Source organism: Chiloscyllium plagiosum, unplaced genomic scaffold (genome assembly GCF_037043375.1).
Source record: "Chiloscyllium plagiosum isolate Xiang-an unplaced genomic scaffold, Cpla_swu_hap1 HiC_scaffold_14, whole genome shotgun sequence".
Lineage (NCBI taxonomy): Eukaryota > Metazoa > Chordata > Chondrichthyes > Orectolobiformes > Hemiscylliidae > Chiloscyllium > Chiloscyllium plagiosum.
This window is the reverse complement of record NW_028270152.1, coordinates 27,448,374-27,475,516: the sequence shown is the minus strand read 5'-3', so window position 1 is coordinate 27,475,516 and position 27,143 is coordinate 27,448,374. Positions and strand designations below refer to the sequence as shown.

The 27,143-nt window shown below is 41.0% G+C and overlaps 1 long non-coding RNA gene across 1 annotated transcript; it reads right to left on the bottom strand.

The window, feature by feature from the left end:
* Nucleotides 1-1,314: 1,314 nt before the first annotated feature.
* Nucleotides 1,315-19,021, bottom strand: LOC148147937 (uncharacterized). The gene is made up of 2 exons (XR_015759375.1): nucleotides 18,514-19,021; nucleotides 1,315-3,405 (listed from the first exon to the last, which is right to left on the bottom strand). It is a non-coding gene; the product is annotated as an uncharacterized LOC148147937 (long non-coding RNA).
* Nucleotides 19,022-27,143: the final 8,122 nt, after the last annotated feature.

Genomic DNA, 27,143 nt, shown 5'->3' with positions numbered 1-27,143 from the left:
TTAACTTCAAAATGAAAAATTGCAGCCATAGTTACCTTACTTTGATTATTACTGTCAGGAGAAAGAGTCATCATGCAATCATTTGTTTTTGGAAAAATTAGATATTTCATTGGTGCCCCTATTGCACAGCTTTCAGACATTAATTACTAAAGTAAGAGAGCTTGCACATTACACTTCCCTAACTTCAATTTGGTAACTTGCCCCCCATCCCACCCCACTCTAGACAAGAGCTTTCTAATGCATTTTAACCATACTTATAAAATAAGATGAATAATTTAGAGCAATTTACACAAACCAATGATATGAAAACTAATATTGATCATTTTTAAATTTAGTTAATAAACATATACATGATGGTCACAGATAGCCAAGACAGCTCAAATAAAAACAAGTTGCTTCCATCTGTGTGGTCAAGAAAATAGAACGAGTCATAATAAATTACCTGATGTATTTTTGATTAATTACTTAAGATATTACAAATGGTTGGTTTATTCTGCATCGATTAGACTCCACTCCCTGCTCCACTGAATATGTCCTTGTAAAATCAATTGTAAATTTTGTTGTGGGATAGATTTGATCAAATTCTACTTAGATTTTTTTTGTATTGCACAAGACAGCAATTCGGCTGGATTAATCAGGATGCAAGTAATTTGTATTTTCCATCAAAATGAATCACTTGATCCTTTTGCTCAGATACAAGTCTTCATAAAGTTTCTCTAATAGAATCTTTTAAAATATCAGATGTTTTTGGTGGGGAGTAGGGAAGAGTAGGAAATAACTAGTGCATTAGGCCAGGCAGAAATATTTTCGGTGAAAAGGACAGAAAACCATCTAAGTTTATTTACTTAATTTATATAAATGTTGTTGTATGAAAATAATTTTTTGCAGCTTCCTTAACATCTCTTGTTACAGAGATATTTCCCATTGCTAATCCACCTAACATAAACATCCCTGGACACTATGGACAATTTAACATGGCCAATCTACCTGGCCTGCACACCTTTGGAGGAACGTGGAGGAAACCAATGCAGACACAGGGAGGATGTGCAAATTCCACACATATAGTCACCAGAGGCTGGAATTGAAGCTGGATCCCTGGAGCTGTGAGGCAGCAGTGCTCACCACTATACCACCCCTTAAATACTTTCAGTTGACCTACAGTGGCCTTGAGATCGCAGAATTGAAACCACATTCATAAGCCTACTCTCCAGCTAAAAGATCAGCAATGGCCCTCCAACGTTCCTCAAGGTTTAATTTCAACCAGAAGAACAGAATAATGCACATCATTTTTTAAAAAATAAAATGCCAATTCACTATTTTAGCACATAGCTCATTTATTTTTGCCTTTTCTTAAGCAGTTTCACAGACTTTCTCAGATTTTTTAAACAAGTGTTTTATATTAAAAATAACATTCATATAGCAAAATGAAACATTTAGGGACTTCATAAGAACATTACAAAAGTATACAACCAAGCCCCACAAAGAGATCATAGATCAGATGATCAAAAACTCAATCAGAGAAGTGTTTTAAATGAAAGGAAGGGGTTTAGAGAGGTTTTTTTTTTTAAGATTAGATTCCCTAGTGTGGAAACAGGCCCTTCAGCCTAATAAGTCCGCACCGACCCTCCGAAGAGCAACCCACCCAGACCCATTCCCTTACATTTTCCCTTGACTAATGCACCTCACACTACAGGCAATTTAGCATGGCCAATTCACCTAACCTGCACATCTTTGGACTGTGGGAGGAAATGGGGAGCATGTGCAAACTCCACACAGACAGTCACCCAAGGCAGGAATTGAACCCAGGTCCCTGGCGTTGTGAGGCAGCAGTGTTAACCACTGAGCCACTGTGCCACCCCAAGGAGGGAATGCCAGAGCTTTGGTCTGGGTAACAAAAAGCACAGCCACCAACATTGAAGCAGTTATGGGGACATGCAAAGCTCAGAATGCAAGGAACATGGACATCATGAAGGGTTGTCAGGCTGACTGATTGGTTTATTGTTGCAAAATACCGTGAAGCATTATTTTGCATGCTGACTTTCCATGCAAGGTGCATCAGAGCAGCAGAACAATGTTACTGCCACAGAAAAGGTGCAGAAGAGATCAAAATTAACAGTTGAGAGGCCTATTCAAAAGTCTGATAACAGCAGAGAAGCAGCTGTTCTTGATCTATTCATACATATATTCAAACTTTTATATCTCATGCATGACAGAAGAAGTTGGAAGAGAGTATAACTGGAGTGGGAGTGGTCGTTGATTATGTGGATTGCTTTCCCGATGCAGCAGGAAGTACAGGTCGAATCAATAGATGGGAGGCTGGTTTGCATGATGGTCTGGGCTGTCTTCATGTCACTCTACAGTTTCTTGAGTTCTAGGGAAGAGCAGATGTCATACCATGCTGTGATGCATCCAGATAGAGCACTTTCTGTAGTGCATCGATACAAGAGTCTTGTGGACATGCTGCATTTCCTTAGCCTGCTGAGGAAGTAGATGCATCATTGTGCTTTCTTCACCATAGTGCCAACGTGGCTGGACCAGGACAAATTGTTGGTGATCATCTCTCTCAGGAACCTGACTCACTCAGCCATCTCCACCTAATCACCGTTGATGCAGACAGGGGCTTGCCCTCCACTCTGCTTCCTGAACTCAATGATCAACTCCTTCATTTTCCTGATGTTGGTATAAAGACCAATCTCTCCATCTTGCCACTAAGCACGCAACTCTCTCCTGCATTCAGTCTCATCCTTGTTTGAGATCTGGAAGACAATATTGGTATCATCAACAAACTTGTAAATTGAGCTGGGGTGGAATTTGACCACACATTCATGAGTGTATAAGGACTATAGTGGAGGTGTCATCACCTATTTTTACTGATTGTGGTCAATGGGTCAGGAAGTCAAGGATCCACTTACATTGGGCAAGGGGAAGCAGAGACCTAGGTTGGAGATGGGCTTGTTTGGAATGATGTCATCAATAATTCGTAGTCTGACAGGTATCCTTGTTATCCAGATGTTCCAAGGATGAATGTAGGGCCAGGGAGATGGCACCTGCTGTGGACCTATTGCACCGGTAAATGAATTGCAAAACATTCAAGAAGTGGTTGAGGAGGTCAGGCCTGCGAAAGACCAGAAGATATCTGGGCTTGCAGCTCCAGCACTGGCAAGTTAAATAGGTGCATTTGCACCTGGGCGCTAGGTATATTCACAATCACTGCAGGGGGTCTTGCAGTCAGTCTGGTCAGCCTCCTTGATGTTGGGCTCCATGGGGTCAGGTCTTGTCCCCACGCTGGTCAAGCCTCAGTTCTGGGTTTCCACTAGGAGGTCAGGCTTGCGGGAAGCTGGTAGGTCCTTAGTTTGCATTTCTGGCATCAGTAGGTAAGCCTCATTGGTCATAGACTCTTAAAACCTGAAAATAGATTTAAGAGAAGATTGTTAGTAATTCTGATAGACTTAGAATTGAGGTTTAGAAGAGCAGAACGATTATACGATATGTAAGAATAAGATCACAAAATGTTGCCATGCTCTGGCACCGTCTTGAAATATGGATAGATGAGATTGCAGAGACAGGGACATTTGAGACCATTTTTGAAAGTAATTTATTAATGTCAAATAATGACAAGATGCAAAGAAATTTTCCTAAATATGTCTTCATCCTGCATTTAATTTACATTGCATTGTAGGCTGAGCCAAAGCTAAAACTAAAAGTCAACATACCCTCTTGAATTCCCTTTAGATTTTTATCCAAATCTTGAAAATAACAAGAGTAATAAATGCTAATTCATCCCATATGGAAGCTTGTTCTGAGATCATTTGAGAGAATTTCCAAGAGGGCAAATATTCTGACGATAACACAGTAGTGTTCTGTTGAATCAGATTAGGTTATCTGGATCCAGCATATCCTGCTAAACAATTGCATTCGCATTCATTTGTGACCCTGTTTTACATACTTTCTTGGCAAATCTACCTGGCTTGTCAGTTTCATCAACCTTTGTAAACACTGCAGAACGTCCTTGCACGCAAGGTTTCTGCCTTCAGGGGTGGAATTTGCTGGTTGGCTGCTCAGCCCAAACTGATAATTGATGCCCGGTATAGATTGGAGTTTCTCCTCTGCCTCTCAGGTATGTTCTATAATCTCACAAAGCATGACTACACCCAAGGAAGGTATAATCCTTTTAAATTATAGAACCAGTTTGCCTAATCCAGGGTTCTGTCTAATAATTGACCAGAAGATGCTTACTTTCTTTGTTAGTTTGTCATCACTTATGCCTCTACAAGCTCTACTTATCCAGCAAACCAACCTCCTGATCTCTTGCCCCTTTTACTAATAAACAAATGATCACACAAATTCCTGCATGCCCCACCACTGACGTACACCCCCATCCCTCTACTCCAAACCAACCCATACACACATTGGCTGATTTTGTCTTTGATTTCTTTTCAAGGCTGTCACCTTTAAAAAAAACATAACTGACCACATCTCTGTTGACCAACTACAGCATCTATAACCTCTTGTTCCTCTCCAAATGGCTTCAACTTGCTCTTACCTTCCAAATCCTCAACCTCCTCAGTGACTGTAACTGTGGTATGTTAATGTAAGGGTATTGAGGAGGAGTAATCAACCTCAGCGTGCTCTTTCAATGTTATCCAGCTGAATGGGATTACTTTCATTTACTTTTTAGGGTAACTTTTTCTTGTTCCTTTCTAATGATATACAAAGTACATCCAGCAATAGTTTCTTTGTCCAACCCTACCATCTCTGGACTCTGCAGAGGATCTAACCTTGTGCTCTTCCTCTGTTGCATGCTGCTGTTTAGAGACACCATCAACAGGCAGAGTACCAGCTTACACAGAGATGGATAAAAATATCCAACCATCATTCCAACACCTCCTTCAGGCTTTCCACTGCCTCTGTAAAGTTGCCAAAGTCCTACCAAACCGTAGAACTGCTCTCTCATTAGAAAAACGACTGGCGGTGATTTAACCAGACAGTTACTACACCTCAAGAAAGTTGAGAAGGAGAGTCCTTCTTGGTAAACTCAGCCAGTGCCGGAATTGAACCAACTCTGTGGGCACCATTCTGTATTGTATACCAGTCATCCAGCAAATTGGTGTTAACCCGACCCCTTCTGCCTCTGTACTACCAGACTAGTTATTCAACATCCAATCTTGATTAACCATTACTTTCACCAGCTACGTGTTGGGAAGACTTACATCAGCTATTGTCTCTAGCACAAATATTGCAGCAACAGCTATGATTTTAACTACCTCCCTGAAATTCTTAGAGGAATTAAAAAGTTTAAAAAATGAATCACTTCAATGAGGTGCTTTTCAGGACAGTAAAAAGCAAACATTGCTCAGCATCTGCATCCTGCCCAAAAATGGAAGCGTTTGATACTGACAAAGTGTGAACAACTGTTGCATTCAACAACAGTCAACTTAGTGAACACAAGTCATCAAATTCTGTTTCAACAAGAAATCAAGTTTAAGTTTTCAACCTCTTTCCATTGCATTCTAATTTTTACTTGTGATTTGCAAACACAAGGTTGTCATTCATACAAACTATTGGCAACAAATCTTCAATAGCATCACTTCAGTTTAAAATCCTAAAAGGCAACCCTTAAAAAAGAACTTTATGAATCCAGAAAATATTTCAGCAATATCAAGCTTACATGTAGGCAAATCATAACAAAATTGAAGAGGGAGATACTAGTCTTCTACAAAGGAAGAACTAACTCAAGCACAATAGCTCAGCACTGCTACTGAAGAGAGAGCTAAGAGCAGCAAGGAGGGGACATGAAAGGTCCTTAGTCGGTAGGATTAGGGAAAACCCTAAGGCTTTCTATAGGTATGTTAGGAATAAAAGAATGACTAGGGTAGGAATAGGTCCAGTCAAGGATAGTAGTGGGAAGTTGCGTGTGGAGGCGGAAGAGATTGGGGAGACACTGAATGAATACTTTTCTTCAGTATTTACTCAGGAACAGGGCAGTGTCGTCGATGTGAATACTGAGTCACAAATAAGTAGAATGGATGGCTTTGAGGTATGTAGAGAAGAGGTGTTGGAAATCCTGGAAAAGGTGAAAATAGATAAGTCCCCTGGGCCTGATGGCATTTATCCTAGGATTCTCTGGGAAGGGAGGAGATTGCAGAGCCATTGGCCTTGATTTTTATGTCCTCTTTGTCTACTGGAGTAGTGCCAGAAGACTGGAGGATAGCAAATGTGGTTCCCTTGTTCAAAAAGGGGAGTAGGGATAACCCTAGTAACTATAGGCCGGTGAGTCTCACTTCTGTTGTGGGCAAAGTCTTAGAGAGAATTGTAAGGGATAGGATTTATGCACATCTGGATAGGAATAATGTGATCAAGGATAGTCAGCATGGTTTTGTGAAGGGCAGGTCGTGCCTCACAAACCTTATTGAATTCTTTGAAAAGGTGACGAAGGAGGTTGATGAGGGGAAAGCGGTAGATGTGGTATATATGGATTTTAGTAAGGCGTTTGATAAGGTTCCCCATGGTAAGCTACTGCAGAAAATATGGAGATATGGCATTGAGGGTGAGTTGGAGGTTTGGATTAGGAATTGGCTGGATGGAAGAAGACAGAGGGTAGTAGTTGATGGCAAAGTTTCTTCATGGAGTGCCGTCACTAGCGGTGTTCCGCAAGGATCTGTTTTGGGACCATTGCTGTTTGTCATTTTTATAAATGACCTGGAAGAGGGGTTAGAAGGTTGGGTGAGCAAGTTTGCGGATGATACGAAAGTCGGAGGAGTTGTTGACAGTGAGGAAGGATGTGGCAGGTTACAGCAGGATATAGAGAAGCTGCAGAGCTGGGCAGAAAGGTGGCAAATGGAATTCAATGTAGCTAAGTGTGAGGTGATTCACTTTGGGAAGAATAACAAAAAGATGGGGTACTGGGCTAATGGTCGGATACTTGGTAGTGTGGATGAGCAGAGGGATCTTGGTGTCCATGTACACAGATCTCTGAAAGTTGCCACCCAGGTAAATAGTGCAGTGAGGAAGGCATATGGCGTACTGGCTTTTATTGGTAGAGGAATTGAGTTCCGGAGTCCTGAGGTCATGATGCAGTTGTATAAGACTCTGGTGCGGCCGCATCTGGAATATTGTGTGCAGTTTTGGTCGCCATACTATAGGAAGGATGTGGAGGCACTGGAACGGGTGCAGAGGAGGTTTACCAGGATGTTGCCTGGTATGGAAGGAAGATCGTATGAGGAAAGACTGAGACACTTGGGGCTGTTTTCATTAGAGAAAAGAAGGTTTAGGGGTGACTTGATTGAGGTGTACAAGATGATTAGGGGGTTAGATAGGGTTGACAGTGTGAACCTTTTCCCGCGTATGGAGTCGGGTATTACAAGGGGGCATAGCTTTAAATTAAGGGGGGGTAGATATAGGACTGAAGTTAGGGGTAGGTTCTTCACTCAGCGAGTCGTAAGTTCATGGAATGCCCTGCCAGTAGCAGTGGTGGACTCTCCCTCTTTATGGGCATTTAAGCGGGCATTGGATAGGTATATGGAGGATAGTGGGTTAGTATAGGTTAGGTGGGCTTGGATCGGCGCAACATCGAGGGCCAAAGGGCCTGTACTGCGCTGTATTCTTCTATGTTCTATGTTCTATGTTCTAACTGCTGCGCATTTGTGACATTATCTCAATAAAGGTGATTCTCTGGCAGAAGCAGCTTGATTAAGTGTCTTCACAAGGATGTGTACTGAGCACTTCTTTCTTCCTCCTTCAAGACCCAAAATCTAGCTAGGTCTAAGCCGACTGTCACAAGTTACTGAGACTTACTCAGGGCATCCATTCCTTTTTGAAGGCAGGCTATTAATTTCAGGAGATAACAGACAATAACGATAGCCTAACAAACACTGACTTCTTTTCCTTTAAAAGAGGTTGAAATATCCTGTTGCGCAGATGTTTTAGTTTTAAAAAAAAGTTTGCATCCTGTGTAGATAAAGAGTGCCTAACTATTTCTTTTATTATTTTGATGTATATGTTTGTCAAGATCTTCTTGTTCTGTAGCATACTCACTAATTATAGGGTACAGTTAGATGTTCTAATTCTGCTGGATTATAATTATATTGCGCATTAAAGCCAAGTGCAGAGTTTCAGAGAGATTTAACAAGTCATCTATTCAGTACAAGAGCCCAATATGTCCAACCAAAAGTAGCCTACAGCACCCCCAGGCAGCTATAATTTCGTTTCACTCTTGAACAAGAATCAGTAGGGGAAGATTAAAATTCCATCAGCCTACCTAAATTTCCAGCTTAATTCAGCATAATAAATTCTACTCAGCATCTCAAAAGAATTTACTTGTTTCTGACATTTAATGCTTCTGCAGAGAAGTATTAATTGAATGAAGACCCACTGGGGAAAATGTTCATATCCCCCATTCTGCATTTTGCAATACCAAAATAATGTACAGAATGGAAGCATAATAAACTACTGAGGTTTTAGTCCATCCCAATTTTTGTGTGGACCTCAAACCCAGATCCTGGCTGAAATAGCTGGATGTCATAAACATAGATGTTAATCAGGACCCAAAGGCAGAATCAGGAACCGCACTACTCTCTGCATCTCTGTCCACATTGATTTTGCCCACCAACTGTCAGTGGCACAAGTTGGAAGGCAGCCATTATCATAATTTAAGGAGACCCAAAGTTATTGGCTGGGTAATCTTGGTGGATAACTGGAACACGCTTCTATAGTAGTTATTGTGGGTGTTGAGCCAGAAAAGATTTCCAAATGGAAGTACTTGCTGGCGTAGATGTCATACAAATCACTGTTAAATTAATGCAGTATTTGGCAAGTATAAATCAGAATGGTTAGTTTCTCTTGTATATTCAACTATTCCAACAATTTATAAAGTATATTGGTAAATTCAAAACATATCAAATGGTATTCTATTTAAAAAGAATTGTGTAGATAGTACAAAAATGATATGCAGACATTTTTATAAAGAATTGTTTTTGGTACAATGTGTTAATTCCTTGTCTTAATAGTGAGGGCTGTGGGCTTTCTTAAAAAATGCAGGCATGTTTAATTTCCCAGCTTGTTTGGTGAGTTCCTGATTGAGGAGTACAGTTCATACTTACAATTTGCTGACTGCATCTAAATAAAAATCCTGAAACAAAATCAAATCTCCCTGAAGTGGCCATCATACATTTGGCAGCTATAATCCTGTTAAGAACACCATGAAAAAAAAAGTGTTGCTGCCTTGTACTAACTTTCTGCAATTCTGTAATCTTTCTGCAATTCGAGGTGAGTGCTTTCCTGAACACCAATCCTTGTGATGAAAAGGTTTATCTTCACAATCCATTCTTTTGCAGGGTTGATTGGACAGAGATTATTCATCTCCAGGGTCTAGGTTCTTGCTGAATGAAGAAATGTATCAAACATCTGCAAGTTTCTTGCTATGATCGTCTTTTGCTGAATGACTTAGACCACTTGAGTTTACTTCTGATGGAACTCCAGGAAGTCTAGGCTGGGAAACAAACATTACCAGGGAAAGTGCAAATCCTGTGACTGCTGGGTGAACCAGACTACTATACAACTATACTCCAGTTCAATTACAAGAGTTAGTTTTCCATTCTATTGCCCCCTCAACATCCTCCCACTCCTTCCAATTTGAAAGACTAGATCTTCATTGTAACCTAACCATAAATGTTTAGGTTACTGAGAATCAAGCATTATCACATTTCAGTACTTATACACTTAACCAACTAAATCCATGAGTTCTGAAACACAACACAATAAAAGGATAGAATTAGGAACCAATCATTCCAAATGCAAACGATATTATAAATCATACAGGACTTAGTGTAAAGTACTAGGGGGAAGATAATGGTACTGTTACTGAATGTGTAGTCCAGAAATCCAATAAATAAATAAATAAATAAATATTCTAGAGACCTGGATTTTAATTCCACCACAGCAGCCCTTACCTGGTATGGCCTACATGTGACTCCAGATGCAGAGCAGAGCAATGTGGTTGACTCTTATCTGCCCTCAAGCCAATTGGATCAGCTGCTAAAATGACTTAAGAAATGAAAGTAGACATACCCACTTTACATTTGCTATGGCACCAGAAACGACAATGGAAAACTCAACCGTGTCAATCCTGCAAAGTCCTCCTTAGAAACCTCTGGATATAATACTAATTTTGGGAGAGTTGACTCACAATCTAATCAAGTGACAGCCTGGCAGTCATACACACCTACAAAACCCCTGAATACGTCTCTCCTAACAGCAGGACAGACCTAGCAGAGCTGGCGGCACAATATACACAGTGAGGAGAGAGTGGCCTTATCAGTCCTCAATATAGATGCTGGACCCCTTGAAGTCTCATGACTCCAGGTCAAACCTGAACAAGGAAATCTGCTGATTATCATACGTGATAATCAGCTGATGAATCAGTACCTCATGTTAAACACCACTTGGAGGAAGTACTGAGCGTGGCAAGGGTGCAGAATGTATTTTAAGAGCGGACTTCAATGCCTGTCTCCAACAGTGACTTGGCAGCACCAATACTGACAAAGCTGGTCGGGTCCTAAAAGGACAAGTTGTGTCCATGACAGTATTGCTATGGGTAATCACCAGACAGTCCTTGTGGAGGCAGAGTCCCATCTGCATTTGAGGATACCATCCATTGTCTTGTATGACAATATCACCATGTTAAATGGGATAGATTCAAACTGATCTCACAACTCCAGCATGGCTATCAGTAGCAGCAGAACTTTACTCCAACAGACTTTGCAACCTTATGGCATATCCTCCACTTGACCATTACCATCAAGCCAGGGGATCAACCCCAGTTCAATGGAGAGTGCAGGAGGGCACACCAGGAGCAGCACCAGGCATACCTGAAGTGAGGTGAGGTATCAACCTGGTGAAGCTACAAATCAGGGCTACTTGCATGCCAAACAACATAAACAGCACACTATAGACATGGCCAAGAGATCCCGTAATGAATTGATCAGATCTAAACTCTTGCAGTCCTGCCACATCCAGTCATGAATGGCTGTGGAAAATTCAACAACTTGCCGGAGGAGGAAGCTCAGCAAACATCCCTATTCTGAGTAATGGGAATGCTCGGCACATCATTGCAAAAAGATAAGGCTGAAGATTTTGCATTAATCTTTGGCTACAAGTGCCAAATGGATAATCCAGCTTGGTCTCCTGCAGAGATCCCAAGCACCACTAAGGAGCATTTTCAGCCAATTTATTCCACATGATATCGATAAATAGGTGGAGGCATTGGGCATTGAAAAGGCATTGGCCCTGACATCATTCCAGCAATAGTAACGAAGACTTGTGCCATAGAAATTGCTGCACCTTTGGTCAAGTGTTCCAATACAGTTAAAACACTGGCACCTGCCTGACCATATGGAAATTGCCCAAGTAAGTCCTACAGGAGAAAGTGAGGACTGCAGATGCTGGAGATCAGAGCTGAAAATGTGTTGCTGAAAAAGCGCAGGTCAGGCAGCATCCAAGAAACCACCTCCAAACAGACCCCACCACCAGGGATATATTCCCCTCCCCTCCCCTCTCAGCGTTCCGAAAAGACCACTCCCTCCGTGACTCCCTCGTCAGGTCCACACCCCCCCATCAACCCAACCTCCACTCCCGACACCTTCCCCTGCAACCGCAAGAAATGCAAAACTTGCGCCCACACCTCCCCCCTTACTTCCCTCCAAGGCCCCAAGGGACACTTCCATATCCGCCACAAATGTGGCCTCCTCTATATTAGGGAGACAGGCCGCCTACTTGCGGAATGTTTCAGAGAACACCTCTGGGACACCCGGACCAACCAACCCAACCACCCCGTGGCTCAACACTTCAACTCCCCCTCCCACCCCACCAAGGACATACAGGTCCTTGGACTCTTCCATCGCCAGACTATGGCAACACGACGGTTGGAGGAAGAGCACCTCATCTTCCGCCTGGGAACCCTCCAACCACAAGGGATGAACTCAGATTTCTCCAGTTTCCTCACTTCCCCTCCCCCAACCTTGTCTCAGTCAAATCCCTTGAACTCAGCACCGCCTTCCTAACCTGCAATCTTCTTCCTGACCTCTCCACCCCCACCCCACTCCGGCCTATCACCCTCACCTTGACCTCCCTCCACCTATCGCATTTCCAACGCCCCTCCCCCAAGTCCCTCCTCCCTACCTTTTATCTTAGCCTGCTGGACACACTTTCCTCATTCCTGAAGAAGGGCTTATGCCCGAAACGTCGATTCTCCGGTTCCTTGGATGCTGCCTGACCTGCTGCGCTTTTCCAGCAACACATTTTCAGCAAGTAAGTCCTATACCCAAAGTGCAGAACAAATCCAGCCCATTACTGTCCCAGTCCACTCTGTCAATAGCAAGGTGATGGAAGGTGTCAACAGTGCTATAAAGCACCAATTGCTCAGCAATAATCTGCTCATTGACATTCAGGTTGGATTCCATCAGGGCCTCATAGCACATTACCATATTGCAGCAGAGCTTCATAGACAAACACTGACAAAAGAGCCAGGTACCAGAAGGGAGGTGAGAGTGTGACTGCTCTTGACATCAAGTCTGCATTTGACAGAGTATGGTATCAAGGAGTCTGAGCAAAATGAGTCAATAGGAATTAGGGAAAATTCTCTGCTGGTTGTAGTGATACCTGGGTACAAAGGAACATGTTATGGTGGTTAGGAAGGCAGTCATCTCAGCAGTCATTCCTCAGGGTAATGCCCTAGGTTCAATCATCATCAGCTGCTTCATCAACAACCTTCCCTCATCGTAAGGTCAAAAGTCGGGACGTTTGCAGATGACTGCACAATGTCCAGCACCATTCACAACTCCTCAGATACTGAAGCAGTCTATGTTCAAATACAATAAGACTTGCACAAAATCCAGGTTTGGGCTGACAAGTGACATGTAACAGAGACCACACAAGTGCATGGCAATGATCATCTCCAACAAGAGACTAAGTCACCCCCAAATTCCCCAAAGTCTGTCCAGTTCCAAGAAGGCACAACTCAGGAGTGTGAAGGAATACTCCTCACACTCAAGGGGTTGACACCATCCAAGACAAAACAACCTGCTTGATTCATTCACAAACATCCATACCTTCCACTGCCAAGGCTCAGTAGCAGCAGTGCATATCTATAAGAAGCACTGCAGAAAGTCACCAAGTCTCCTTCAGCTGCACTCTCCAAATCCATGACCATTACCATATAGAAGGACAAGGACCAACAAATATGGATATGTGGGAAAAACACCACCTGCAAGTTCCCCTCCAAGACACTCACCATCATACCTTGGAAATATATTTCCATCCTTTCAGTTTCACTCAGTCAACATTCTGGAACTTCCTCCCTAAGAATATTTTGGATATACTTGCAGCAAACGGGGCAGCAGCAATCCATGAAGGCAACTCACCACCACCTTCTTAAAGATAGCTCGGGATGCGCAATAAATGTTGGGCCAGCCAATGATATCCACATCCCCTGAAGAAAATAAATCAGAAAGTCACCTTCCTGAACTTGACAAACATACAGGTTAGTGGTAAAAGTTGTATGCAGATTTAACAAATATTTGTAAGGAGATCTCAGTAACCTGTAAGAATAACAGGGTGGCTATGGTAGGGGATTTCAACTTTCCAAACATAGACTGGGACTGCCGTAGTGTTAAGGGTTTAGATGGAGAGGAATTTGTAAAGTATGTACAAGAAAAGTTTCTAATTTAATGTACCTACTAGAGAAGGTGCAAAACTTGACCTACTCTTGGGAAATAAGGCAGGGCAGGTGACTGAGGTGTCAGTGGGGGAGCACTTTGGGGCCAGCGACTATAATTCCATTAGATTTTAAAAAGTGATGGAAAAAGATAGACCAGATCTAAAAGTTGAAGTTTTAATTTGGAGGAAGGCTAATTTTGACAGTATTAGGCAAAAACTTTCAAAAGCTGACTGGGGGCAGATATTCACAGGTAAAGGGACGGCTGGAAAATGGAAAGCCTTCAGAAATGAGATAACGAGAATCCAGAGAAAGTATATTCCTGCCAGGGTGAAAGGAAAGACTGGTCGGTATAGGGAATGCTGGATGACGAGAGAAATTGAGGATCTGGTCAAGAAAAGGGAAGCATGCGTCAGGTATAGACAAGATAGATCAAATGAATCCTTAGAAGAGCATAAAGGCAGTTGGAGTATACTTAAGAGGGAAATCAGGAGGGCAAAAAGGGACATGAGATAGCTTTGGCAAATAGAGAATTCAAAGGGTTTTTGCAAATAAATGAAGGACAAAAGGGCAACTTGGGGGAGAATAGGGCCCCTCAAGGATCAGCAAGGCAGCCTTTGTGTGGAGCTGCAGAAAATGGGGGGGATACTAAACAAGTATTTTGCATCAGTACTTACTGTGGAAAAGGATATGGAAGATATAGAATGTAGAGAAATAGAAGGTGACATCTTGAAAAATGTCCATATTACAGAGGAGGAAGTGGTGGTTGTCTTGAAACACATAAAAGTGGATAAATCCCCAGGACCTGATCAGGTGTACCCTAGAACTCTGTGGGAAGCTAGGGAAGTGATTGCTGGGCCCCTGGCGGAGATATTTGCATAATCAATAGTACAGGTAAGCTGCCGGAAGACTGGAGGTTGGCTAACATGGCTTACTGTTTAAGAACGGTAAGGATAAGCCAGGGAACCATAGAACAGTGAGCCTGATGTTGGTGGTGAGCAAGTTGTTGGAGGGAATCCTGAGAGACAGGATGTACATGTATTTGGAAAGGCAAGGACTGATTAGGGATAGTCAACATTGCTTTGTGCATGGGAAGTCATGTCTCACAAACTTGATTGAGTTTTCTGAAGAAGTAACAAAGAGGATTGATGAGGGCAGAGTGGTAGACGTGATCTATATAGACTTCAGTAAGGTATTCGATAAAGGTTTCCCATGGAAGACTGGTTAGCAAGGTTAGATCTTTAGATCTCATGGAATACAGGGAGAACCAGCCATTTGGAAACAGAACTAGCTGAAAGGTAGACACAGAGGGTGGTTTTTCAGACTGAAGGCCTGTGACCAGTGATGTGCCACAAGGATCAGTACTGGGTCCATTACTTTTCATCGTTTATATAAATGATTTGGATGTGAGCATAAGAGGTATAGTTAGTAAGTTTGCAGATGATACCAAAATTGGAGGTCCAATTTGGTATCTAATTGGACACCAAAATTAGATAAATGCAAGGTACTGCATTTTGGGAAAGCAAATCTTAGCAGGACTTATACACTTAATGGTAAGGTCCGAGGGAGTGTTGCTGAACAAAGAGACCTTGGAGTGCAGGTTCATAGCTCCTTGAAAGTGGAGTCGCAGGTAGATAGGATAGTGAAGGCGGTGTTTGGTATGCTTTCCTTTATTGGTCAGAGTATGGAGGACAGGAGTTAGGAGGTCACGTTGCAGCTGTAGAGGGGGTTAGGCCACTTTTGGAACATTGCATGTATTTCTGGTCTCCTTCCTTTCGGAAAGATGTTGTGAAACTTGAAAGGGTTCAGAAAAGATTTAAAATGATGTTGCCGGGGTTGGAGGATTTGAGTATAGGGAGAGGTTGAATTCGCTGGGGCTGTTTTCCCTGGAGAGTCGGAACCTGAGGGGTGACCTTATAGCGGTTTATAAGGTCATAAGGGGCATGGATAGGATAAATAGACAAAGTCCCTTCCCTGGGGTGGGGGAGTCCAGAACTAGAGGGCATAGGTTTAGGGTGAAAGGGGAAAGATATAAAAGAGACCTAAGGGGCAACTTTTTCCCCACAGAGGGTGGTATGTGTGTGGAATGAGCTGCCAGAGGAAGAAGTGGTGGAGGCTGGTACAATTGCAACATTTAAAAAGCATCTGGATGGGTGTATGAGCAGGAAAGGTTTGGAGGGATATGGGCCAGATGCTGGTGGGTGGGACTAGATTGGGTTTGGATATTTCATCAGCATGGACAAGTTGGACTGAAGGGTCTGTTTCCGTGCTGTCCATCTCTATGACTCTAATTGCACAATTTTGCATCAAAGTCGAAGCCCACTGTCAGTAAAATGATTGATATATATTAATCATCAAATTTTCCTGTAAACCATTACAAGTTACTTCCTAAGTGAAGCATAGCAACTGCCTAGCTAGCGACTGCAATATCATAATCAGTTAGTAGCATTCTGGCCCAACAGAACAGTGGGTTGTGGGTTCAAATGGGTATTTGAGAATAAACTCCAGGCGGACAGTTCAGATACTTAGTGAGTGCATGTTACATTTATGTGGGTGGTGTCTTATAGTTGAACCAAGGTCAATCTAAACCTCTCGCACTTGGAACTGGGCCTTCCCTTCCTAACAGCATCCACACCCCAAGGACTGCAGGAGTTCAAGATGACAGCTCACCACCATCTTCTTGGAGAGTGATAAATACTGGCCCAGTCACAAAGCCCACATCCCATGAACGAGAAAAAGAAAATAAGATCAGAGAGTGTGTGTTATGGTCAACATTTACCTCGAAACAATCAAAACCATCCATGATCAATTATTAAGTCATTGGCATTTGTCACATCTTTCTGCATGTAAATTGGCTGCATTGTTGTTATTATGCCTCAGAATAATTAATTCGCTGTGAAAAGCTTTGCGAAAGCGTGAAAATGTAGTGGGCACCATATAAATGCAAGTACATTTTTTGAAAATAAATTGCTACAGACATTACTGAATAGGTGCAATGATTTTGATGTTAAATAAGGCTTTGGCAGTTCAGCAGTGTTAAAGATCCTTTGCAACTGTTGAACAAGTAGGATGTTCTCCAGATGTTCTGACCAACATCCTGCTTAAAATCAGTGACATCAAAATATGAATCAAGTGATTTTAATTGCCAAACCCATGTGGGATAATGCTAATGCATTTCGCTAGCTATCAGCACTGAGCACAATCCAAAAACATGAAGTGCACCATGTAAGAATAAATAGTATGCAAAACTAACTTCGATTTTATTTTTATTTAAATCCTTCATCATTGCAGTTGGGAAAAGAGTGACTTGTTTCAAATCAGCAATCTAATTTTAAGGTTGAGTCATGTCTTTGCAGTAACGTTATTCAAATCTGTAACAACACTTATCATTCACAATCCTTGCTTGTTCTATAACTGTCCAGGTGTGTTTTGAATAATATTTGACATGATAGTAAAAAAGGAATTATACCTCTATACTGAGCATGTGTGCAAGGAGCCTTTGGTTAGTAGCATCAGATTGCATGCAATTGGAGCTAGGGTCTGTAAGGTTCCAGAAACGTCCTTTCTTACCATCTTCAGCAAATAGTTGTGTTCAATAAAGCTGACTCCTGTTCATTCACAGAATTCAGATCTCATATTACGACATACAGAATAATTTGTACAAGACTAAATTAGAAACACTGATTTTGGCCAACATGATAATTAATGATTTTTTTTTCCCCACTGGATCATTTGCACTTGTGCAAACCAGTTAATTTATTGTTTAAAAGTTTCAGTATGCAAGTGGTGATGAAACTAGTGTTGCTTCATAAGCTGCATAGAGATCACAAGAGGCTAGTATTGTTTCACCAAGAATGTGGTACGAGATATTTATGCTTGGAGACATTGGGAGCAGTTTCAGTGTATATCACAAAGAGAGCCTGGAATCTATACTGTATAAATCTATACTGTAACTTGTGCAGTAAGATGAAAAAGGAGTTAGAATCAAAGATAGCTAATTAGAATATCACTTATATCCAAGGTGAATTTGTTTCACCTTGTCAAAGATAGCCATTTGTGAGATCAAGTTTCAGGCTTCACCTCAAATCAATGAGCATCACACGCAGGGAGCACTTTGTTTTGTTGAGTCCATTTGAGAGGCAGAGCAGAAGAGGCAGCTAGTCCTGCACCTGAAGCAGAGAAAATGCAGAATATTGTTCAACATGCAGGATGCAGGTGGGATTTTGCTTTCAAATGGAGGGGTCTGTTTGTGAGAGCTTGAACAAAGATTCACCAAGCTTCAGACAGAAGGAAAAAAAAATCTGCAGTTTAATCCTGACCAGTGGCTTCAGAATTTATCTGCCGAGAAAAGTGAAAAAGCAGCAAAGCACTGGAAGCCAAACAAGACCTTTGGACTGGATCTTGGAAGGTGAAGTATCCACTTAAGTGAGTGTAATTTCTTGTTGCACTAAATGCTGAATGATTAATCTCTTTTCAGTAATGTACAAGTATAGTATAAAAATAGTGTTTAGTGTTTTTTCCCCCTTTTACAGGGAATGATTCAAAACCTGAAATCTTGATGTCATTTTTTCTTAGTGCATTGATAGTTCAAATTTCTCATTAGAAGTTCAGTCTGAGATATTATTATTAATAATAAATAATCGTAATAGCTTATAAAATAGTTACTGAGATTTTATTTGGTAGCAATAGGAAATCTTGTTCACTCATTACTTGGCTATAAAATCTTCGTCAAATAATCAACTGCATCAAGTAGCAATTCAAATTGCATGGAAATTGAGAAAAATATTAATTATTCAATGTCTAACCTTTTAAAAGCAAGCCTGCAGTCGCAGAGTAGTTAACAAATTTCAATGAAGTAGTTAACTTTCCAGTTACTTCATCTTCTGGTAACCCAGAAGGTTATTGAATGAAGAATATTGGCTTGATTCTTAGTAGAAAAACAGAGGATGATTTTTCCCATTGCTAGAAGTTTTCTTTCCTAAGTGGGAGATAGAAGTGTCAGGTTATCACTTTAAATAAGTGGCCATGAGAACAATAACACTTTCTCTCCTCTACTGCTCAAATGCTAGAATAATGTTTGACAAATACCAGTCAATAATCAAAATATCTTGTCAAATTAGCCTACTATCACACGATGCCAGATAACGGGCGGCACGGTGGCACAGTGGTTAGCACTGCTGCCTCACAGCGCCAGAGACCCGGGTTCAATTCCCGCCTCAGGCGACTGACTGTGTGGAGTTTGCACATTCTCCCCGTGTCTGCGTGGGTTTCCTCCGGGTGCTCCAGTTTCCTCCCACAGTCCAAAGATGTGCAGGTCAGGTGAATTGGCCATGCTAAATTGTCCGTAGTGTTAGGGTAGGGGTAAATGTAGGGGTATGGGTGGGTTGCGCTTCGGTGGGTCGGTGTGGACTTGTTGGGTCGAAGGGCCTGTTTCCACACTGTAATCTAATCTAATCACACGTCAATAGACTTCTACTTAGTGGAGACAAAACAGTTGAAAATGTAGAACATAGAAAAGTACCAGGCCCTTTGACCCACGATATTGTGCCAAGATTTAATCCTAATGTAAAATATAGTAACTTAACTTATGCACCCCTCAACTCACTGCTATCTCATGTGCATGTCCAGCAGTCGCTTAAATGTCCCCAATGACTCTGCTTCCACCACCACAGCTGGCAATGCATTCACAACTCTCTGCATAACGAACCTACCTCTGACGTCTCCTTTATACCTTTCTCCTAATATCTTCAAACTATGACTCCTCGTACCAGTCAATCCTGCCCTGGGAAAAGATCTCTGGCTATTGACTCTATCCATACCACTCATTATTTTGTACACCTCGATCAGGTCTCCTCTCTTCCTCCTTCTCTCCAGAGAGAAAAATCCAAGCTTTTTCAACCTTTCTTCATAAGGCAAGCCATCCAGTCCAGGCAGCATCCTGGTAAACCTTCTTTACACACTCTTCAAAGCATCTGTATCCTTCCTATAGTAGGGCGACCAGAACTGGACACAATATTCAAAGTGTAGTCTCCCCAGGGACTTGTAGAGCTGCAGCAAAACCTCGTGGTTCTTAAACTCGATCCCCCTGTTAAGAAAGCATATGGTGTTTTGGCTTTCATTAACAACTCTATCCACTTGGGTGGCAACTTTCGAGGGATCTATGTACTTGCACACCCAGATCCCTCTGTTCCTCCACACTGCCAAGAATCCTGTCTTTCATCCTATATTCAGCATTCGAGTTCGACCTTGCAAAATGCATCACTTTGTATTTATCCAGGTTGAATTCCATCTGCCATTTCTCAGCCCAGCTCGGCATCCTGTCTATGTCACGCTGCAACTTACAGTAGCCCTCTATACTAATCAATGACACCTCCAACCTTTGTGTCATCTGCAAATTTACTAACCCACCCCTCAACCTCCTCATCCAAGTCATTTATAAAAACTACAAAGAGCAGACGCCCAAGAACAGAGCCCTATGGGACACCACTCAACACTGACCTCCAGGCAGAATACTTTCCATTTACAACCACTCTCTGCCTTCGGTTAGCCAGCAAGTTCTGAATCCAGATAGCCAAATCTCCCTGTACCCCATTACTCCCTGACTTTATTAATGAGCCTACCATGGGGATCCTTATCAAATGCCTTGTTGAAGTCCATATACACCATATCCACTGCTCGACTGTCATCGACCTGTCTTGATACCTCCTCAAAAGAACTCAATAAGATTTGTGAGGCATGACCTGCCTCTACAAAGCCATGGTGACTGCCTTTCATCATGCTATGCTTTACCAAATAGTCATAAATCCTATCCCTCAGAATTCTTTCCAAAACTTTGCTGACCACAGATGTAAGACTGACTGGTCTGTAATTGCCAGGGATTTCCCTATTACCCTTCTTGAAAAGAGGAACATTCGCCTCCTTCCAATCCTCTGATATGACTCCTGTGGAAGTTGAAACAGTTTCACTTTAGTAGATCAGAATTCACCAGAAAAGGTGAAAGTGTAAAGAATTGGAAAGTTCAAGCCTGATATTGTACATTATGGCTGGGGAAGCACCTACAGCCTGATGTTGATGTTGAAGTAAGTGGTTTCAGTAGACACAGTAAGAATGGTTGTGATACTTCAAGGTAGGAGATCAACAGGGTTTAGGTAACATTTTCATAGAATCCTTTAAGAGTGCAGAAACAGGCCATTCGGCCAGAGTCTTCATCAACTCTCCAAACAACATCCCATTCATAACCATGCTGCCTACCTTACATATCCCTGGACATGGGCAATTTAGATCAGTCAATTCACCTAACTTCACCGGTTTTGGCTTGGATGGCCATAGTAGCAATCGACTGTCCACACTTTCCAGTGGGCAGCACTGACAGCTGACAAAAGTAGGACCTGGGACTAGCTCAGGAAAATAAACCCATAATACCTCACCATTCCATTTGAAACTCAGTCACAGCATTGAATATGCATTTAACCATTGACCTTTCTTGTTTGCAGTTCTAAGCATATAACTACATTTACTCATTGAAACAATAGGAAATAATTTTTAACCACTTGAAATCAACATATGTATCAGGTTAATTTGTTATACCTGAATTAATTTTGTTTCTCCTTAGTTTTTCATTCCAAGAATTACTTAAAAATACAATGGGTAAGGGAAAAAGATACTTACCCAGTTTCGCAAAATTAGCCAAGGATGCTTTACGTTTAAAAAAAACTTGAGCACAGGAATCATAGTCAGATGTACAGCACGGAAACATACCCTTTGGTCCAACCTGTCCATGCCGACCAGATATCCCAACCCAATCTAGCTCCAACTACAAGCACCCAGATGTTTCCCTCCAAACCCTTCCTATTCATATACCCATCCAGATGCCTTTTAAATGTTGCAATTGTACTAACCGCCACAACTTCCTCTGGCAGCTCAACTTATACACGTACCACCCTCTGCGTGAAAACGTTGCCCCTTAGGTCTCTTTTATATCTTTCTCCTCTCACCCTAAACCTATGCTCTCTAGTTCTAGACTCTTTTACCTCAGGGAAATAAAAAAACTTTGTCTATTTATCCTATCCACGCCCCTCAATTTTATAAACCTCTAAGGTTACCAGATGCCCAGAGCGAGCCCAGATGGCAGCAGCAACAAAGTGGCGCTTGGGCCCAAAGCCTTGCAAGCAGAAAAGCCTGGTGTGCCCAATAGAAGTGAGCAGTGGTGGTTGATGGCAAAGGTGGCTGACTAGCACAGGTGGGTCTTAGGCCAGTGCAGGTGAAAGCATGCCATCTTGGAGGATAGATTTGTAGATGCTGGTGTTGGACTGGGGTGTACAAAGTTAAAAATCACAACACCAGGTTATAGTCCAACAGGGTTAATTGGAAGCACTAGCTTTTGGAGCGCTGCTCCTTCATCAGGTGGTTGTGACAAAAGAAAGTGCTTCCAATTAAACCTGTTGGACTATAACCTGGTGTTGTGGGATTTTTAACTCTTGGAGGAAGAGTGCAACCTGTCAGGCAGCATCCGAGGAGCACGAGAGTCAAGCATGAACTCTTCATTATTCTTGATGAAAAGCTCACACCTGAAACGTCAACTCTCCTGCTCTTTGGATGCTGCCTGACCGGCAGTGCTTTTCCAGCACCACACTCTGACTCTGATCGCCAGCATTTGCAGTGCTCACCTTCTCTTGGGGAAAGGCCAACTTGGAGCATATGCAGGCACATGGCTCAACAAAGAACTATAATGTTGGACTTTTTAACATCTTTTATACTAAGGTGGTGGTGCTGAACTTTTTAAAGCTTATATTTTTATTTTTCTACTTCTGTAAGGAAGATTTTGTACCTTGGTGTTTTGCACCTAAGATGGTGCACTGTGCGACACCATTGTACACTTGCACCCTGTGACTTGAGTACATGTGACAATAAAATCTAAATGTAAAAGGGATTCCCTGGCACTGGCAAGTACTTGAGCATATGGCAAGACGGCGATAGAGGCAAGTCACAGAATAGTGCAAGAAAACTCGCTCAGGCCTACGCAGAGAAACCCACCAAAAATGACAGATGAAAATCTAATTTCAGGTAAAATTCGACTCTGTTCCTAAATAGTTCGGTTGAGAACAGACTAAAATGGTCATAAATAAAAGGTTAGCACTCATTCAATAAGAAATTCAGGAGGAACTTTATCCAGATTTATTAGCATGTGGAATTAGCTTTATGGAGTAGTTCAGGAAAATAGCATGGGATGACTGGACACAGATAAAGAAATAACAGTAAGAAATGGAAGGTTATGCAGATTATATGGTTATCTGACATAGAATTTGGAGCATAAATAGAGCAGTTCTACTGGCCGGCCTGTTTGAGCTTTAAATACTTTTGTATTAAAATCACAACACACAAACTATCGCTCCCACAATGAAGGGCTTGGATTTCAGAGGCAAGTATTCTATCTATTTGAGCCAGGAAGAGAATTAGATGATTTTATGCCTCCTACATACCTGCACGCAATGTTCAAATTGCAAAAGTAGATCAACATTTTGTAGCAGTTCCCAAGTGCTACACTTTAAAAATTTGAAGGTTACAGTATCATTCTTCATATGTCCCGAATTAAGGAGATTAAAATTGTCAGTTTCACTTCTTTGGCAGAATAACCCAGAGAGGCACGAACCCAAAGTTCCAGGTTTTGCAATGCTGAATATTATGATGTAAAATTACTGCAAAATGTCTCTCAATCTCCTGCTGTATCTTCTGGGGAATATAGTGAAAACGTCTGTCTATTCTGTGGGCTTTTGATGATCCTACAATGCTACAGGTGAACCCAGTGAAAAACAAAGCAAACAATCCAAGCAAGGTGGACATGTATGTACGTATAAAAGGAACACAAGAGAAAACAGAAAATAAAACATTAATTTGGAATATTTCTAGCAGTATAGTCTAGTCTACAAAACAGCACACCAATTATAAACTGATAGCACATTCAGAGAGAAGAATAGAGCTGGGGCACACCTATTGTCCATTCCTGTTCATACCTCACTAGCTGATTAGTGTTGCCAGCAGTTCTGATGGAGTACATTGCTTACTAGATTTTCAATTAGGTCCTGTTTATTTAATGGTGTGGCAATGGCATAAATAACTCAAGACTGATAATTAATTTTACTTTTACAAATAACTGTTAAACATAGAAGAAAAACTACAAACTAGTGCAAAGTCTTATCACCTATTGTAAAAGTAATTTCAAATATTGCACGAGATTGCAAAATCTACCACTTTAATTATTGTTGTTCAAAAGATGGAATTCACACACAGAGGACTTGACAAAGACCTCCTTGACTAAAATCCTCAATGTGGGCCAATTTCTAAATTGGAATTTGCTATCTTACCTTCTGTAGCCCATCTGGCGAGCTCTATACAATTCAACAGTAGACCGAACCCTGGTCTGAACTAAAGTGCTAGTATCAGATTTTTCTGTAATAAATGCAATAGAAATTTTGAAGATCTGGACTTTGGAAAACTTCCTTTGGGGCACAATTTTTCTTTTAATTGCTAAAGCAGAAATAAGTACAACATGGTACATGGAGAAAAATCATGGATACTAATCATATGGGGTGACTCAGTGCTTTTGCCAAGCTCAGACACATTTAGGTGCAAAAGTATTACTTACACTAGATAAGCGCTGCCAATGCTAAATGCAGCTGCTGCATCAACAGGAGATAAAAATAATCCTCTCTATCTTGGTTGTTTTTGATTCTTAACATAATGCATCCCACACACTTAAATTCACATCACTCCTCCACCTTCCAATGGCAGCACACCACCAGCAGCATTTGATTTGCTTGCTGACCTCTGTTGGCTTCAAAGAAATGCATAGAAACATCCAGGAATGATCTTCTTGTTGACCTTTTCCCCCATCTCTATGGAAAGATGCTTCACCACAATTTTTGGATCCCCGGACAGTTAGGTTGAGTTCAGAAATTCAACATGAAAGACACTGGACATAGAACTAACAAGCTGCTCTGTTAACGAATCGAATTAGTACTTGGGTTAAGCGGGACAGAAACAAGTGACTAAATAATTTTTTTCCCCCCCACTGGGTTATCCAAATATCATTATTTTTCTGAATTCTATTATTATTCCAAGTTCTGCATATACCATGTTGGTAACACTATAAATATTCTTGAAAATCATGACAGCCAAAACAGCACAAAACACTAAAGCTTGTACAAAGCTAAGAATCATATCCTTTGTTGAGAGTGCAGTTTAGCTATACAAATGTATGAACCAATGTGGAATATATTCACCTTGTACATTGCTGTGAACAGAAAAAGCAATTTTGTTACAGACTCCCAGATGGATTTTAACACAGGTCACTTTTGCCAAAGTACTTTATCAAGATGTATCAATATAAATAGGGTACATGAGGAAAAATAAACCTAAAAATAAGAACAGTGTGAAATCTATTAGCAGTTCATTTGTAACAGGATTCAGAGGACTTTTTTTAAAAAACTGCTCTACTCTTACCCTTTTCCCCAACAACCAGTTATTTGAGAGGGGCTCAATTATCATGCCGTTCACACTTCTGGTGGTGAATCTATACCAAAGCACTGGTTCTTTGTTTTTCACTTTATAGATACTTTATAAGGCTTGTTTATTTCCTCAGTTTCCTCATCCCCATAAAAAAGGTATACTAACAGTTGGTCACAATTATACTGTGCAAAGTTAATTACTACAATATGGTACAGTTAACACAAGTTTAAGAAAAATTGATATGCCCGGCAAGTCCTGTTGAGAACTTTACAATTTTGTCAGCAACATCATCAAATCATCAACTGGATCTCCAAACATCTGAAATTAATTTTGATTAAAAGTTTTTACATACCTGCAAATCTCAACCATGGGCAAATTTTAGAATGGAAGAAAAATTAAATTTGAATGAAACAACAAAGCTAAACATAACATTAATTCCTACTACTGCAAATCAAGGCACTTTCAGATCCACGACTCCGTCAACAGGTTAAGGGGGTTAGTATTTGTTGGTACGTTAATTCAACATGCCCATTATCAATACTAAACACGATCACTGATTTGCAAAGCATTGGAATCCCCAAAACTTTTATCCCCTAATCATTGAAGAAGAGCTGAAGTCCTGAAGAAGGGCTTATGCCCGAAACGTCAATTCTCCTGCTCCTTGGATGCTGCCTGACCTGCTGCGCTTTTCCAGCAACACATTTTTCATCCCTTAAATCATTCACAGCTTCTAATTAAGCACACTATTTTCTACTTAAAATCTATGCCAGTTGCCTTAAAATTAATAGAGACCAAAAGAGAAAACACTGGAAAATTAGTAACTTGTCTGAAAGTCACGTATGAAGTTTCAATAAAAATTATTTTCAACATCACAAAAAGCTTCAAATATGGTCATTCACAAAATTATACAACTTTAGCATTCTTCAATTGATTTTTGTATTATCTTCCACAACCACTTTGCCAACGTACGGAATTACTTTGAAAACTGAAGAATATCCATGATTTAACAAAAAGATCTATCACATACATTCAAAACATTTCAACAAACACCACTTAAAAATCAAATCTTTGCTGGTTAATTTTGAAGAACTATACTCAAGTCATTATTCATTAATTGTCATTTTCTTATCAGCAGTCTCCTATTTATAACAAAGGATTATTTTGAGTATCCAAAGGCAGTAAGGAGTCATTCTGAAACAAAAAAAAGTCAGAATTTTTAAACACAAACAAATCCATGAGGATTGACAGGGGTACCTGTTTAGATGATCTGAATAGGCAATTCCTCTTTGAACCATGCATACACTACAGCTTCTCCTTGGTACAAGGGAGAATGAAGTTCTAAATAGCAAGCCAATTACAATTTAATTACAATTTAAATGTCAAGGAAAAAAAGCCAACAGAACAGTTCTCTGAATGTTTTTATGTCAGACCCAATTTATAAGGGGTCTACATAAAATTGTAACTGGCTCCAATGTCAGTCCTTAAAGCACAGTCATTGCTTAAGAGAGACTGGAACTCTAAAATATATTGAGCATGCCTACAGGCATTTGACCTCATTCTTAAAATATACTCAATATAAATAGGGAAAAGAAAACCCTCTGCAAAGTTTGGAGTTTGAGTACAGACAACTCCTGAAATATATATTTTAAATTTAACTGACAGTAAATTGGATTTGTAGCCTGTTTTACTTGGAAGCAATAATGTCTGGAGTTTCTGGGTAACAAGCCAGAAATTTTGTTTTAAGAGACTGAGTAGCCTGTTACGTTGATCAAGAATGGGAGCAGAAATAGCAGCCATCTGCAAAGATTTTATGAAATTCACAAATTTAAGGGAAGCTGTTTTACATTATTCATATGAGTAGGGAAGAGCAAGAGGAAAAGAGATAATTTCAGTGAACAAATGTTTCTACTACTACCACCATTGATCAAGA